The sequence below is a fragment of the Mus musculus genome, chromosome 8 (assembly GCF_000001635.26).
Source record: "Mus musculus strain C57BL/6J chromosome 8, GRCm38.p6 C57BL/6J".
NCBI lineage: Eukaryota > Metazoa > Chordata > Mammalia > Rodentia > Muridae > Mus > Mus musculus.
In genome coordinates, this window is record NC_000074.6 from 25,395,974 (window position 1) to 25,410,568 (window position 14,595).

Below are 14,595 nucleotides of genomic sequence, written 5' to 3' on the forward strand. Positions count from 1 at the left end.
AGTCCCAAAAGAGAAAAGCAAGCCTGCCCAGTCAGGGATCTGAGGACCAGGCAAGAAGCACCGTCCTGGAGACCCCTTAGTAGGGAGAAAGGGTGATTCTTGCTCAAAATACCACAAGTACCTGCAACTCAATGCTCTCTAAGATATCAAATGATAAAGCCAAGAAAAGCACATCTCCATCAGCTACTTTTCATGACGAGCTTCCAGATACAAAATGGGAAGCAGTTCCACGGGCAAAGCCACCTCAGCTCCCAGCACACAAACAACAGCCAACTCTAATACCACGGGAAGCTGTCTCAGTAGTCTTGAAGATGACCTGGATAAGAAAGCCTACCTGAGGCCCAGTCAGCTATTAGAGACAGGGACTGGATGGTGGTGGAGAGAGCGGGGATGATGTGGGGTGTGTGTGTGTGTGGGTGTGTGTGTGTGTGTGTGTGTGTGCGCTCGCGCACACATGCGTAGGGAGTGTTACTCATCTTTGCATCACTGCCACAAAATATCTGTGAGAGATCAACTTGTATCCACAGTCATTAACTCTGAGATTAAAAAGAATTTTTTTTTACATTTATTCCTGTGAGCACACATGTGATCAGAGATCAGAAGACAGTTTGTACAAATTGTGAGAGTCGGTCCTTTCTTCCTATCAGATCGGTCCTGAGGATAAAACTTAGTTTGTCAGGCTAGGTAGCAAATGCCTTTACTTGCTGAGCCGCCCCCATGAGCCTTTGGCAGGGTAGTGTTTGGTCCTGTGGAGAGGCAGGTGATCATTGCAGAAGCTGGGGTCTCAATATCCCTTTTAAGAATTTGTCCCCAGTGCCCTGTTTCCTCTAACTAGACCTCAGTGCTCTCTATCACCTTCCAAAAGCACCACCAGACACAAGCCAACACATGAGTTTGTGAAGGCAATTAAGGTCCAAACAGAGGGGTTAGGTATGATGGTGCACACACTTTTAATCCCAGCACTTGTGAGTTTGAGACCAGCCTAGCTACAAAGTGAGTTCTAGGACAGCCAGGGATGTTACACAGAGAGAACCTGATCCAGACAGAGGATGTAGTTCAGTTGATAGAGTGTTCACCTAGTGCACACAAAATCTGGGGTGCAACCCATCGCACCTCATAACCCAGCAATGATAGTGCACACCTGTAATCGCATCACTTGGCAAGCAGAGAGACAAGAGGGTCAGATGTTCAAGCCATCCTCAGTTACACCATGAGTTCAAGGACAGCCTAGGATATAGGAAAGTTTTTCTTTAAAAGGGGTAGGAGTGGATGAACTCAAATCCTAACAGATAGGAGACTATGATTCTGTCTGGAAGTCATTCACTTTTCTGGAACCAGACAAGGCTTGAGGCTGATTCTCTGAGTCTACACAATTATCTTCGAGCCGCAGTCTCCTGCCTCCTCAGGGTTGCCCAGGACCTAGCCTCACCAGGTGAACTGCTGAGGATCCTGGGAACCCACATTTCTCAAAGGGGAGCCAGAATTGCCCTCTGCTCTCTCACCTTTGACATCCAAAGCAGTCGCTTCCCATGAGAGTCCACTTGGGAGACGTTGGCGAAGCAGAAGGTTCACTCTAAAGAGGGGACCAGATATTGAAAGGGGAACCCTCTTGTTACCCCAAATTGTCATCAGGACTCCAGGTGGGACAAGAAAGACAAACCACACTAAAAATCTCACATGCTCCATGCTGAGAATCACTAAGTCACACAGGACAAGATGGGCCAGGGCTGGCTTGTCACTGCCACACACAGATACTCACAGCTTGAGAGGGAGGCAAGGAGATAAGGTCACTAGATTTAAGAATACTGGCTTCACAGTGAGAGTTCTCCCTGTCCCAAAAGGAGTAGGGGTGAGGCTCTCCCAGGAAGCCACAGTACAGCTTTAAAATGCCTGAAAAAGAAAAACACCGACCTCCCTTCCCCAATAGTGATGGAACTGTGGAACCCACTAGAGCCTAGCAGGGGGGTGGGGGAAGATATTCTCCAGATAGTACTTGCAAGCCAAGACGCATGATGCAAGACATACAATCCCCCTAGACTTTTGAGGCCAAGCAGGGGCTGCTTGGCACGTGTTCCTTTATGGAGACACCCTGGAGCTAGATCCCTTGTGCTTCAGCTATAAGGTACCACGGGCCAAATGACTTCAAGCACCAGAAATGCATTGTCTCACCATCTGGAGATGGAGGTACTCCCTCTGGAACCCAGTGTGAGAGTCATTCCATACCTCTGCCCAGCTTCTCCTTACTTGCCAGACATCTTTGGGGTTCCTTTGTCTGCAGAACTATGCTCTAATATCTACCCATCACCACACAGCTATTTTGTCTGTCTTTTTGTCTGTCTGTGTTTCTTCTCTTCTTATGATAAGACTGTCATTCATCTAAACTAAACATCTATGCTGTAAGGCCACATTCTAAGATGCTAGAAGTGGAGATAAATATATAAGGGTGGCATAAATTTATCCCATAATAGATACTCCTCCCTGTTGCTAGATTAGGGATTCCTAGAAGTGCAAGGCTTACTGGAGTAGTCAGTTTCATCTTGCCTTAAAGGGGGTAGGAATGGCTTCATCCCAGTTGTCTATGGTTCTCAAGGCCACCAGGACGACCCCAAAGCACCCTATGGTTGTGTGTGAAGAAATATGTGATTAGCAGACAGAAAGGAGCCCAGGGCTTTGAGTCAACCTTAGTCAGATGTCCCAACCAATAGAAGAGTTCTAGTTTGTTTGCATTGTTATTATAAATACCTAAGGCTAGGTGACAACAGACTTAACAGAGGACTGTCTTATGACTCTGATCATTGAATGATCCAAATAGCTTGATACCAGGACCCTGGCTTCCTGGATACATCACAGTATGGTGAAGAAACAGGGAGGGAACTGGCTATATGCAGAAGAGTTAAGGCATGGGGTGGCCTTGGTTAATAACCCAGTCTTGAAGATTCAAAGCATTTATGAAGCTGAAGCAAAACAACCCGATCAGCCTCTACTCAGCTCCGCCTCAAAGGTGTCATCAGCTCAGCACTGTGACACTAGGAGCTCAGCACTGTGACACTAGGGACCAAACTCCCAGCACACACCCATGTGGGCAACACACCATATCAAAGCCATAGCAGGCAAGCAGGCGCATGCAAACAGACAGGCAACCACACCTGGAGGGAGCCAAGGCAAGGCTCGAGGACTCTTTCCAAGAAGCTTGGGAACCTCTCCCATACTGAGACTGGTCGGGTGAGGATATCCACCTGTTCATCTCCTTCCTGCCCTCTAGCTCCTTCTCAACCTTCCTAACGCTGCAACCCTTTACTACAGTTAGTTCCTCGTGTTTGTAGTGACTCCCCCCAACCACAGAAATTCTCTTGTTGTACTTCCTAACTGCAATTTTGCCACTGTTGTGAATCCTAATGTAAATATCCGATAGGCAGGGGATCTGACATGCTACCCCAAAAGGGGTTACAACTCACAGGTTGTTAATTACTGTTGACAGAGGGTGGCTAGGGGTTGCTCTGTAAAGCTGTAAGTCACAGCTCTCACGGGTGCAAGAAAGCAAGCTTCTCACTTTAGGGTTGAAGTTTTCAAATGTGACTAGAACTGATGCTGGACAGTGTGGTAGCTCATACCTTTATCCTAGCACTTGGGAGGCAGGGGCAGGGGCAGGGGCGGCAGGGGCGGCAGGGGCGGCAGGGACAGAGACAGAGACAGGGACAGGGACAGGGACAGGGACAGGGACAGGGACAGAGACAGAGACAGAGACAGAGACAGAGGAAGGCAGTTCTCTGAGTTTGAGGCTAGCCTACTCTATGTGAGTTCCAGGACAACCAGGTCTAACACAGAGAAACCTGTCTCAAAACAACAACCACCACCACCAATAACAACAACAAAAATGTGAGAACTGAGTCTTCTGTGTGGGGATGAGACCGTACAAGTGACTTAAAGCCAATAGGAAGGCTCGGGCCCTTTGTGGGGAATCATTCAGGGATAAGCTAACCAGCAGCACAGAGAGGCTGTGCTGTGTAAATAAAGGCTGCCCTGAGGAGGAAAGCCTCACACTATGTCAAGATCACAATCCTAAGCCTCCTCCTTCTACAGTCACAGTGAGTTTCTCTAAACCTGATTTGTAAATGTCTCACACACCTGCCACTGCCCCGGAGCAGACAGTTCCCATCATCATGTGCTCCGGAGCTCAGCTCCAACAGCCGATTCCAGCATCCGTGACATGCTCCTGTGAGAACAGGTCCTAGCCCACGTCACTCCAAAGCCAGACGATGAATGACATTGGCAGCAGTACTAGGGACTCTTTGTCAGCATCCATCCGCAGAAGATCAATACCCCGCCCTTCGGATTGCAAGTGTCAAAAATCAATGAGATTTCTCCAAGGAGGCAAAGCTAAGGGAAATGCTGTCAGGCTATTCAGAGCCATCTCAAGCAAGCATTTCCCTGGACCAAGCTCTTCAGAGTGACACAGACCAGGAGCAGAATTCTCTCTAGGCTTGACTTCTGAGCTTACTGTGGCACTGGAGCACAGGAGGTCAAACAATTCTTGCTCACAGATCAATCACCTAAGACTATTGGAAAAAAACAGCTATTTACACTGTGATCCATAACAGTAACAAAATTACAGTTATGAAGTAGCAACAAAAATGGTTTTATGGCTGGGGGTCACCACAACATGAGGAACTGTACTGAAGGATCACAGCATTAGGAAGGTTGAGAACCACTCTTTGTTCTACTAGTAAGGAGTATAGGATGCATTCTGAAAGAAGTGCACCATGGAAATAGCTAGGAAGAGAGCGTAGAAGTTTTCACTTGACTGATATTCAACAATAGCATCAGGGAAATTTGTTGGAACAGAATCAAATAATTCCATTATTATACACCAAGAATGTATTGAGACCCCAGTGTGTGTAAAGCAGAGATAGGCACAATTTGAAATGTGAAATGGATAGGATAGGGCCATATCTAACATGTACCTGAGATATTTGTTTTGGCCAGTATTGAGAATTGAACTCAGGACTTCTCTTGCACTCAGCAAGCCTACCACCACTGAACTACATCCTCAGCACTTTTTAGCTTTTGTCCTGAGATAGCATCACACTCAGTAGCCCAGGCTAGTCTTAAAGTCTCCATCTTCCTGCCTAAGCCTCTCAAGACATTGGGGTTACAGGCCTAGGCTACCAAGCCTGAGATTATTTTAGTCAGACATGGGGAGACATATGGATCAGGGGACAATCACCATTTAAAAGGTAGTCCATCATCTACAATTTCCTAGAGGAGATTTATATATTACCACACAGGGCCACACTGGGAGCTATACTAGCTAATTTTCTATTGCTATGATAAAACACCAGGACCAGGTCAGGCAGTGGTGGCACATGCCTGTAATCCCATCACTTGGGAGGCAGAGGCAGGTGGATTTCTGAGTTTGAGGCCAGCCTAGTCTACAGAGTGAGTTCCAGGACAGCCAGGGCTATACAGAGAAACCCTGTTTCAAAAAACCAAAAACACCAGGACCAATGTAACTTAGAGAAGAAAAGATTTATTTGGGCTTACAGTTCTGGAGGGTGAGAGTCCTTGGTGGTGGGATGAAGGTGTTGCAACTGGAGCAGAAAGGTGAGGGCTCTCAATGTGAATAACAAGCACAAAATAGAGAGAGTAAACTCTAAAGGATGACTCTTTAAACTCTCAGTCAGCCTCCAGTGAAACACTTGCCCTACCCCTAGTACTATGGTTAGGATTAGTGTCTCTCAACCTTTGTCCTGAGGGTATTCAGATATTGTCCTCACATTTGAGTGACAGTTTAGCTGGGTATAATTTTTTTTTTTTTTTTTTTTTTTGAGACAGTGTATCTCTGTGTAACCCTAGCTGTCCTGGAACTCACTCTGTAGACCTGGCTGTCCTGGAACTTAAGAGATCTGCCTGCCTCTGCCTCTTGAATGCTGGGATTAAAGCCATATGCCACCTCAGCCCTGTTTTGGGGGGTTGGTTTGTTGGTTTGTTTGTTTTAGGGTGTTGTTTTTGTTTTTGTTTCTTTGGTTTGGGGTTGGGCTTTTTTTGGGGGGTATAAAAATATTTTAATCAGCATTCTAAACTTTTTACTATGTAATTGTCAGTCAGGCTAAGAGGTCCCCAAATAGTCTATTGTCCCTTGTAGACTGCTCCAATTGCCTTGGAGACTTCCTCTGTACTTCAGGTTCTGCATTTTACTACAACATATTATAATTATATGGTTATAAGTTTAACTTAATCTACTGTGCCTGTGTGTCACCTTAAGTCTTGAAAATCATCAGCCTTTATCTCTCCCTTTAAATATTAGCCTTCCACAATCTTTCCATTTTTCTTCATGGAACTTCTATTGTATATATATTAAGCCTTTTTAGTCTATCCCCAGGGTCTTTAAACATTTTAAAAATACTTTATATATCTTCTTATTCTTTCATTATTTCAATGAATTCTGGATATTTTTAGCTTCACCTTTCAGCTTATTATCTGATTTTTATATAGATTGTTTCCATGAAACTATAATATTTTAATTTCCATGCTTATATTTTTACACATGGCTGTAGTTTTCCACCATTTTCTTTTTTTAATTACCTTTTAAAATTACACCTAGGTATTTAGACTTTTGACATATATATATATATATATATATATATATATATATATATATATATATATATATATATATTGGTTTTTTGAGACAGGGGTTCTCTGTGTAGCCCTGGCTTTCCTGTAGACCAGGATGGCCTTGAATGCAGAAATACACCTACCTCAGTATTTAAGAATCTCCCTTTGGGGGGTTCAATCACATTCTCTAGCACATATTTATGAAAGATTGTTTCCAGGTGATTTGCTAAGTTTGAGCCCATGTTGAGTGAACTCCATCCTTTAAGCTGGGGTCCAGGTCTGGCCTTCCTAGGGGCTTCTGTGTTTCCATTAGTCTCCCTAGTCTCAGGATATCAGCCTTTCTCCAGTTCAGTGTTAATATCTTAGTCTTAGGGATTCTTCGGCCACATGGATGATATAAATTTAAACCAAACTTGGTCAACATAGAGCTATTTTTCACACCAAGAACCAAGTCAAAAGGAACAGGTTTCTTTGCTGATTTCTTCTGCTCCTGTGGCTATTAAATAACTGAATATGTAGTTCAGAAATGATCTGAGCTTCATAGAAGAACTTGCCTTCCAACCCCTGTACCAAGGTGATGTCATCACAGAAGTGGAGACCCCTGTGGTCATCACGATCACAAGCTGCATCACTTCCAGGACAGTCTCAATCTTGTCTGTGTGTGTTTAACTAGGTTTTCAGCTCATCCTTCAGTTTTGTCCCTGGGGATTTACTTAGTTACAGTTTTGTAAGCTTATGTGCTTGTGTGTGTGTGTGTGTGTGTGTGTATGTGTGTGTGTGTGTGTGTGTGTATGTGTGTGTGTGTGTGTGTGTAAAGTAGTATTTAATGTATCTAGAATTCCTTGGTGGTTTATAGCCAAAAACAAACAAACAAACAAAAATCAAAACAAAACAAAAGCCTGCTCAGATTACACTTCATAGCATCGACAAATTAATCTGGTGCTGTCCATAGATACTGGCTCTCCTAGTCTGTTTATTATTCAGACCCTTTGTAAGACATTAGTGTTCATGGCTTCTCAGTAATGCCCTCCTGTCAGTCAAACCCTTGAAATAGGTACCTGATTGGACCATCTCATCCTGAAGAAGGGGCTTTTCATCCTAAGACTCCCATAAGCCGTGGGAAGACAGGAGCTGGGAACTTTTGAATCAGGTCCAATCACACACCGTGGTTGGAGGAGGAGGGGGCCTAGATTATAAAATACTATGTTCCAATGTTACCCTAAACAGGAAGTCTTCTGCTATAGTCTATATCTGTCTCTAAACATTCATGTGTTAAAGACTTGGACTCTGGGATGGTATTTGTTTGGAGATGTCGAAATTTTTAAGAGGTGGGGCCTAATGGAAAGTCTTTAAATCAATTGAGCATATTCTCTAGAGCAGACTTATGGGACTCCAGCCCCAACCGAGTCACCTTTTGCTTCATTGGCTGCTGCTGTATGTAGTTCTATTCTGCCATGTGTGCCTATCATGATAATTGCTTCCTCGGGAGCCCAAAGTTGTGGGGCTGGGCCGATCATTGCCTGGAACCTTCAAAACTGAGTCTGAATCTTTTCTCTTCATAAATTGGGTATCTCAGGCATTTTGCTGTGCTGGTAAAAAGAAAGCCAACTATTTCCTTGGAAAGCCATCCAGACAAATAGGGTGCTGGAACAAGATATCATGCTGAATGAAATAGCTATTACCCTCCAAAAAGAGCAAACAGGTAGCTGGGCAGCCCAGGGCCAGCTGTGAGGACTAATGTAGGGTTCAGTCTGAAAGACAGCTCTAATGAGCTACTGGCCAACATTTTTGTCAAGCGTTTAGACATAGAGCTCAAAGGGAGGTTACAAACTTGATGCCTGACACAGAGCTAAAAGGGACAGAGAACACATTCCAGAAACAAGGCTCAAATGGTTTCAGCTAATTAGCATAAATAAGATTAAATTTAATCGGGATTAGGCAAAGCCCTATAGCTAGGTCCAAAACACCAATTGTAAAGTACAAGATTGCTGCACCCGAACTTGGGAGTGATTCTTAGAGCAAGGGTCTGTCTGTCTGTCTGTGTGTCTATGTGTGTGACTGTGCAAGTGTCTCCGTGTGTCTGTGTCTGTCTGTGTGTCTGTCAGGCACACTGTAGAGAGTCCCCTGACAACTTTCAGAGGTAGTCAGTATTCTCCATTACCGTTCTTGAGGAAGGGTCTCTCCTGCTGGTTTTGTAGCTCTGCACACTCCAAGCCAGATGGTGCCTAAGCTACCAGAAGTTCTGCCATCTTCAAGCCCCATCTTTAAGAGTGCTGGCATTATAGTCACAAGCTACCAATTCTGGCTGTTTGTGGGTTCCAGGGATTGGACTCAGGTTGTCCAGCCTGAGACACAAATGCCCAGCCCATCCTAGGCTTTTCCCTGGTACCTTAGCTCTTTGGGTCATGTTACTTACAGTTCCTAAATCTCTAGAAACTAATGTCTGTAAGGAAACTTGCAAGAATGGAGGCTACAGTTCCCCCGGAAACAAGACCATGGGAAACAGGGGAGTGTCTTCAAATGAAAGAAGGAGCAGACAGCCCTGGGTTACTCTGGCAAATATACTAGAACTAGAGGGGTGTGCTGGATAGTTCTATGTCAGCTTAACATGAGCTAGAGTCACCTGAAGGGAGAGAACCTCAATTGAGAAAATGCCTCCATAAGATCTGGCTGTTGGGTATTTTCTTAATTAGTGATTGGTGGGAGGGAGGGAGGGAGGGAGGGAGAGAGGGGTTCACTCATTGTGGGAGGTGCCATCCCTGGGCTGGAGGTCCTGTGTTCTGTAAGAAAACAGGCTGGCCAAACCACATGGAGCAAGCCAGTAAGCAGCACCCCTCCATGGCCTCTGCATCAGCTCCTGCCTTCAGGTTCCTGGCCTGTTTGAGTTCCTGTCCTAACTTCTTCCTTTAGTGACAAACAGTGGCGATGAAATGTAAGACAAATAAATCCTTTCCTCCCCAAGTTTTTTGGGTCATGGTGTTTTACCACAGCAATAGTAACCCTGATGAGGACTAGGGGTATGTCAGTTAACTGTCAACTTGACACAAACTAAAATTATTTAAAAAGAGAAAACCTCAATTGAGACAATACCTCCATCAGGTTGGCCTGTAGGTACATCTCTGGAGGCATTTTCTTGATTAAAGTTTGATGTGGGAGGGTCCAGCCCACTGTGGATGGTACCCACTCTGCCCAGGTGGTCCTGGGTTGTATAAAGAAGCCAGCTGAATGACTGGAGGGATGGCTCATCAGTTAAGAGCATTGGCTCTGCTTTCAGAGGACCTGAGTTTAACTCCCAGCACTCACGTGGTAGTTCAGAACCGTCTATAACCCTAGTTCCAGGGGGTCTGGCACCCTCTTCTGGCCTCTGTGGGCATCAGGCTGCATGTACAGGCAAAAATGCCAAATACATTAAATAGATAGAAAGATAGATATTTTTAGAAAGAAGGATGCTAAGCAAACCAGGCATTCTCTCGTGGTCTCTGATTCGGTCCCTGCTCTAACTCCCCTTCCTGAAGGATGGGACCTGGTAGTTAGTTGTGAGATGAGATAAACCCTTTCTCTCTCTCAAGCTGTTTTTGGTCAGTGTCTTATCACAGCGGCAGAAAGACAAACTAAGGCAAGGAAAGAAAATAGGAAGACACAATGTCTATTCAGCAGAAACCGGCTTATCTCAGCTTCTCTGTATGAGTACTTACTGTATGCACAGTAATAAGGTGTACTTTGGGCCATCTAAGAAAGGACTGTCTAACACATTGAATGCACTAAGTCCAGCCATAACATTGATGGGTCCCTGAACGCCTCAAGAATGCAGCAAAGTAGATGGTTGCCTTCGTCAGTGGAGAGGAGGAAGCTGTCCGGTGGCAAAGTCTGGTTCCATACTATCATTCCTAACCCAGGCGAGCTCTCTTGGCAAGGCTCAAAACGCTAATCCTTTGCAAGGCAGAAGAGGTGACAGACCATGAGTTGTCCTTCCAAAGGGATCAGGATGACCTCCTGAAACATCTGCTGTACTTCCCAACCTGTCTGCTCTGCTTCTGGCCCATTAAGCTGGCCCAGCCTTACGCACAGGCTGCACCTGCAGGAGATAAAGACCGGCTGAAAACAGCAACGGTGTTGACAGCAATTCCCTAGAATCTTCATCTTCTGACTTGGCTCCAGTTCCTTCCCCCTGGCTTCTGGCTCTGTCGTCACCTCGGTTATTTGAACCTTGGCTTTGCTAATCCAATAGGCTGGGGAGGTTTCCAAACCTCAGGGAGGGTCAGAGTCACCTAGAAGATTTCCTAAGCCTCTGTTGCTGGTCCCTAGTCCAAGAGTTTTTAAATTAAGTTGGTTGGTCTGAGCTGGGCTCAAGATTTTATATATCTGACTCCTTCCCTGATGATGCTAGTGATGTTGGCGATGGTGGTCTGAGGACCTAGAATTGCTGCTCTAGGCTGTGGCACGCAGATCTGCCCTCAGCACCATAGGCTAACTCAGGACCATGAACCCTCACCTTCATCTCTTTAGCTAGCAACCCAGCACCCTGGCAGCTTTGGAAGTTACAAGAAATGAAGGCCTAAAGTTCCCTAGCATTTTATTCCTGAAACCCAGAGTTTCTTGCTTTATTGAAATGCAAGTGCCTCAGAAGATACTGGGACATGGCTTTATAGGAGAATTAATTTGAAATGTTCTAAAAATGATGTTCCTTCCTGGAAAATCAACATGCTTTTGAAAACAAAGGAACAAACAAAGACACAGAAAAACCCTGAATTCCTCCAGACTCTCAAATATAAACATAAATCCCATGGCCCTCTAGCTAGAAACTGAAGTATGTAAGCAGACCTCCAAAAGTGAACAGTGGTAATCAGATACTAACTATTGTCTTGTAACTCTTAGTGCCAGGCTCTTCCAGAAATCTATACACGCACAAAAAGACATGCATACATGCGTGTGCACATGCATGCACACAGGCATACATACACAGTCGAAAACACGTGTGCACACACACACACACATGATTTCATTTGTCACAATAGGTTTATGAGGAAAATCAGTTCATTTCACTAATAAGAAAAACTGGACAGTCGGGTAGAGTGATGCACACCTGTAATCCTAACACTGAGAAGCTAAGGCAGGAGGATGATGAGTTTGAGAGACAGAATGAGATCTTAAGGATAAAAGAGAAGGTTCACAGTGGAGAGTTTATGTATCTATCCTGAAGTACCTCAACTAAAACAAGATAAAGCCAAGACCCTGGAGTGCCACTCCAGAGTGGGTAATCCTTGCTGCCCTATACAGCCAGGGATGGCTTAGTCCCTGAGATCTGAGTGCTGCGATCTGCCAGTGTCCTTTTCTTGCTGAAACCTTGACCCTCACTTGAGATTCAAATTCCAAGTACCTAAATTCTATACTCATTCCTTGTTATTTTCCAATCACCCTCAACAAGAGTCATGTTCCCTGTCCCAAGAACTTAATTTCATGCACTAGTAAGCAGAGAAATGTGGGGGAATCAGAGCAAAAGGCCCAGGACCAGCCAACCACACCGGCTGGCACTTGAGAGGAACCTGACTCTTCAGGGCCTTGTTTCGGTTCATTTTCTGTTGCTGTGATAGAATATTCAGAAGAACGGAATTGTTTTAGCTCACAATGGGTTATAATCCATTATAGCAGGGAAGTCAGGGCAGTAAGAACGTCAACAGCTAGACTTAGCCACAGTTAAATGCCGAGAGGATGAACAAAAGCATGCTTGTTCCTCAACTCTTTCCTCAGTCTTACACAGTCCAGAACCCAAACCTAGGGAATGGTGCCACCCACAGTGGACTGAGTCTTTTCACATCAACTAATATAATCAAGATAATCCCCCACAGACAGGTTGACTGGAGGAGGATAATCCCTCATTGTCACTTCCCAGCTGCCTCTCTATTGTGTCACATTCACAACTAAAACCATCAAAGGACAAGCCTGGCTTTAGTAATTTAGTACACACAGCCCCCAAAGGTCTTCCTGAAGGTCCTATTACTTTTTGAATGCCATTATTGAGCAAAGAGACATATTTAGATGATAGTGGGCACTGTGATGGGGAAGTTCTGCAGGCTGATTAATTATATAATTTACTGCATCGCCTGAGAATTCAGTGTCCCAGCTGTGTGGTGCCCTTTGAAGACCAAGAGGAATGCTTTCCTTGCCCATCTTCTGAGACAACTATTTGCAGAGAACAGTGACAACCTACGGGGCGAGGCTCCACATCAGGCTGATGGCCACCCCCACCTGAGAGGCCTTGCTATGGATGACGTTGTAGACCCTGGCAAAGGATCCAACAGGGTCTGTTTCTCCCATACTCAAGCCTCCTGCCCTTCTTCAGACCTACTTCCTCCTAAGTCCCAGCTGAATCTGCCCCCAGCCACATTCACCGCAGCCCCCAGACTGACAACCCACAATCCTCTGCCTCTTGAACCATTGCCTAAGCAGCCTACCATTCATTCGCTCCTGAGGTCCGTGGCTCTCCTTTTCAGAAGTGCATCACCACCAAACCACAGAGACGTCCACCTATGAATGCTTTGGCCTCGTGTGTGTGTGTATGTGTGTGTGTGTGTGTTTATGTGTATTTATGTTTGCTCATGCATACATGTCTGTCTGTGTGGATGGAGGGCAGAGGTCAATATCAGGTATATCTCCCTTATCATTCTCCACTTTTCTTAAAAAAATATTTTTAATTTTGTGTGTGTATGTGTGTGAGAGAGAGAAAGAGGGAGAGGGGGAGAGAAGGGGGAGGGAGAGGGAGAGGGAGAGGGGGAGGGGGAGAGAGCAAGTGGGCCCTGGATCTGGAGTTAACACGCAGTTGTAAGCCATGTAACATGGGTTCTGGGAAACAAATCTGAGCTGTCTGCAAGAGCAGCTTGCCTCCTCGCACTGAGATTATAGGTCCATGGTGCTGTGCCTGCCTTGTTTTGTTTTTGCTTTTCAAGATAGTGTTTCTCTGTGTAGCCCTGGCTGTCCTAGAACTGACTCTGTAGACCAGACTAGCCTTGAACTCGGAGATCCTCCTACTTCTGCCTGGGTTTAAAGGCTATCACACTCAGCTGGTTTTTGCTTTTGATTTTTGCACCTGGCTTTTTTTACACAGGTGATGAGAATCAAACTCAGTTCCTCGCCCTCACACTTGGATGGAAAGTACTTTACTGACTGAGCCATCTCTCCAGTTGCCAGGATGCTGTATCTTTGTTTGGTGATTTGGGTATTGCTATATCAGATAGTCCAATTAAATAAGAATTACCAGCAAATACAGGTATCCAACTGGCCTTGCTTCTTATGGGTCTGTTCTAAGGCTAGGGATAACAGACATCTGATTAAGAATCACTGTTGAGCTGAGTGTAGTGATACATGCCATTGCACCCAGCACTTGGGAAGCAGAGACAAGTAAAGCTCTGAGTTCGAGGCCAGCCTGGTCTACCAAGAGAGTTCCAGGACAGCCAGGGCTACACACACACACACACACACACACACACACACACACACACACACTATATATATAGTTCACATGCAAGTACTTAGTGTAGACTAGGTCAGCATAGGTATCTTCCTCAGTGACTCTCCACCTTATTTTTCTTTGCCTTTATTTATTTTACGTGTCTGGGAATAACATGTGGCATACTCTTAATTGTGTCTGAAGATCATAGCATAGCTTCCCAGGAGTCAGTAGTCTCCTTACGACATGGGCTCTGGGGATCAAACCCAGGTTGTAAGCCTTGGTAGCAAGCATCTTTACCTGCCTGCCCTCTATCCTGTTTTTGAGACAGTGTTTCCAACCAGACCTGAAGATCCATAATTGGCTCTACTGGCTTTGCCAGCAGGCTCCAAGGATCATCCTGTCCCTGTTTCCCAGCCCCAAATACTGGGGGTTATTGCTGGCATGTCCCCAGCTTTTATGTGCTGGGAATCCAAACTCAGCTCCTCATGGTTTCATGGCAAGCACATGTGACCCAGCAGAGCCATCTTCCCAGT

General features: G+C 45.2%; 1 protein-coding gene across 1 annotated transcript in view; it reads left to right on the plus strand.

Moving 5' to 3' along the window:
• Positions 1-3,102: 3,102 nt before the first annotated feature.
• Gm39147 (predicted gene, 39147) overlaps positions 3,103-14,595 on the plus strand; it is a 28,306-nt gene continuing 16,813 nt past the window's right edge. The window contains exon 1 of the mRNA XM_030243898.1: positions 3,103-3,222. The gene's annotated coding sequence lies outside the window, so the exon portion shown is untranslated. The remainder of the gene's footprint in view (positions 3,223-14,595) is intronic.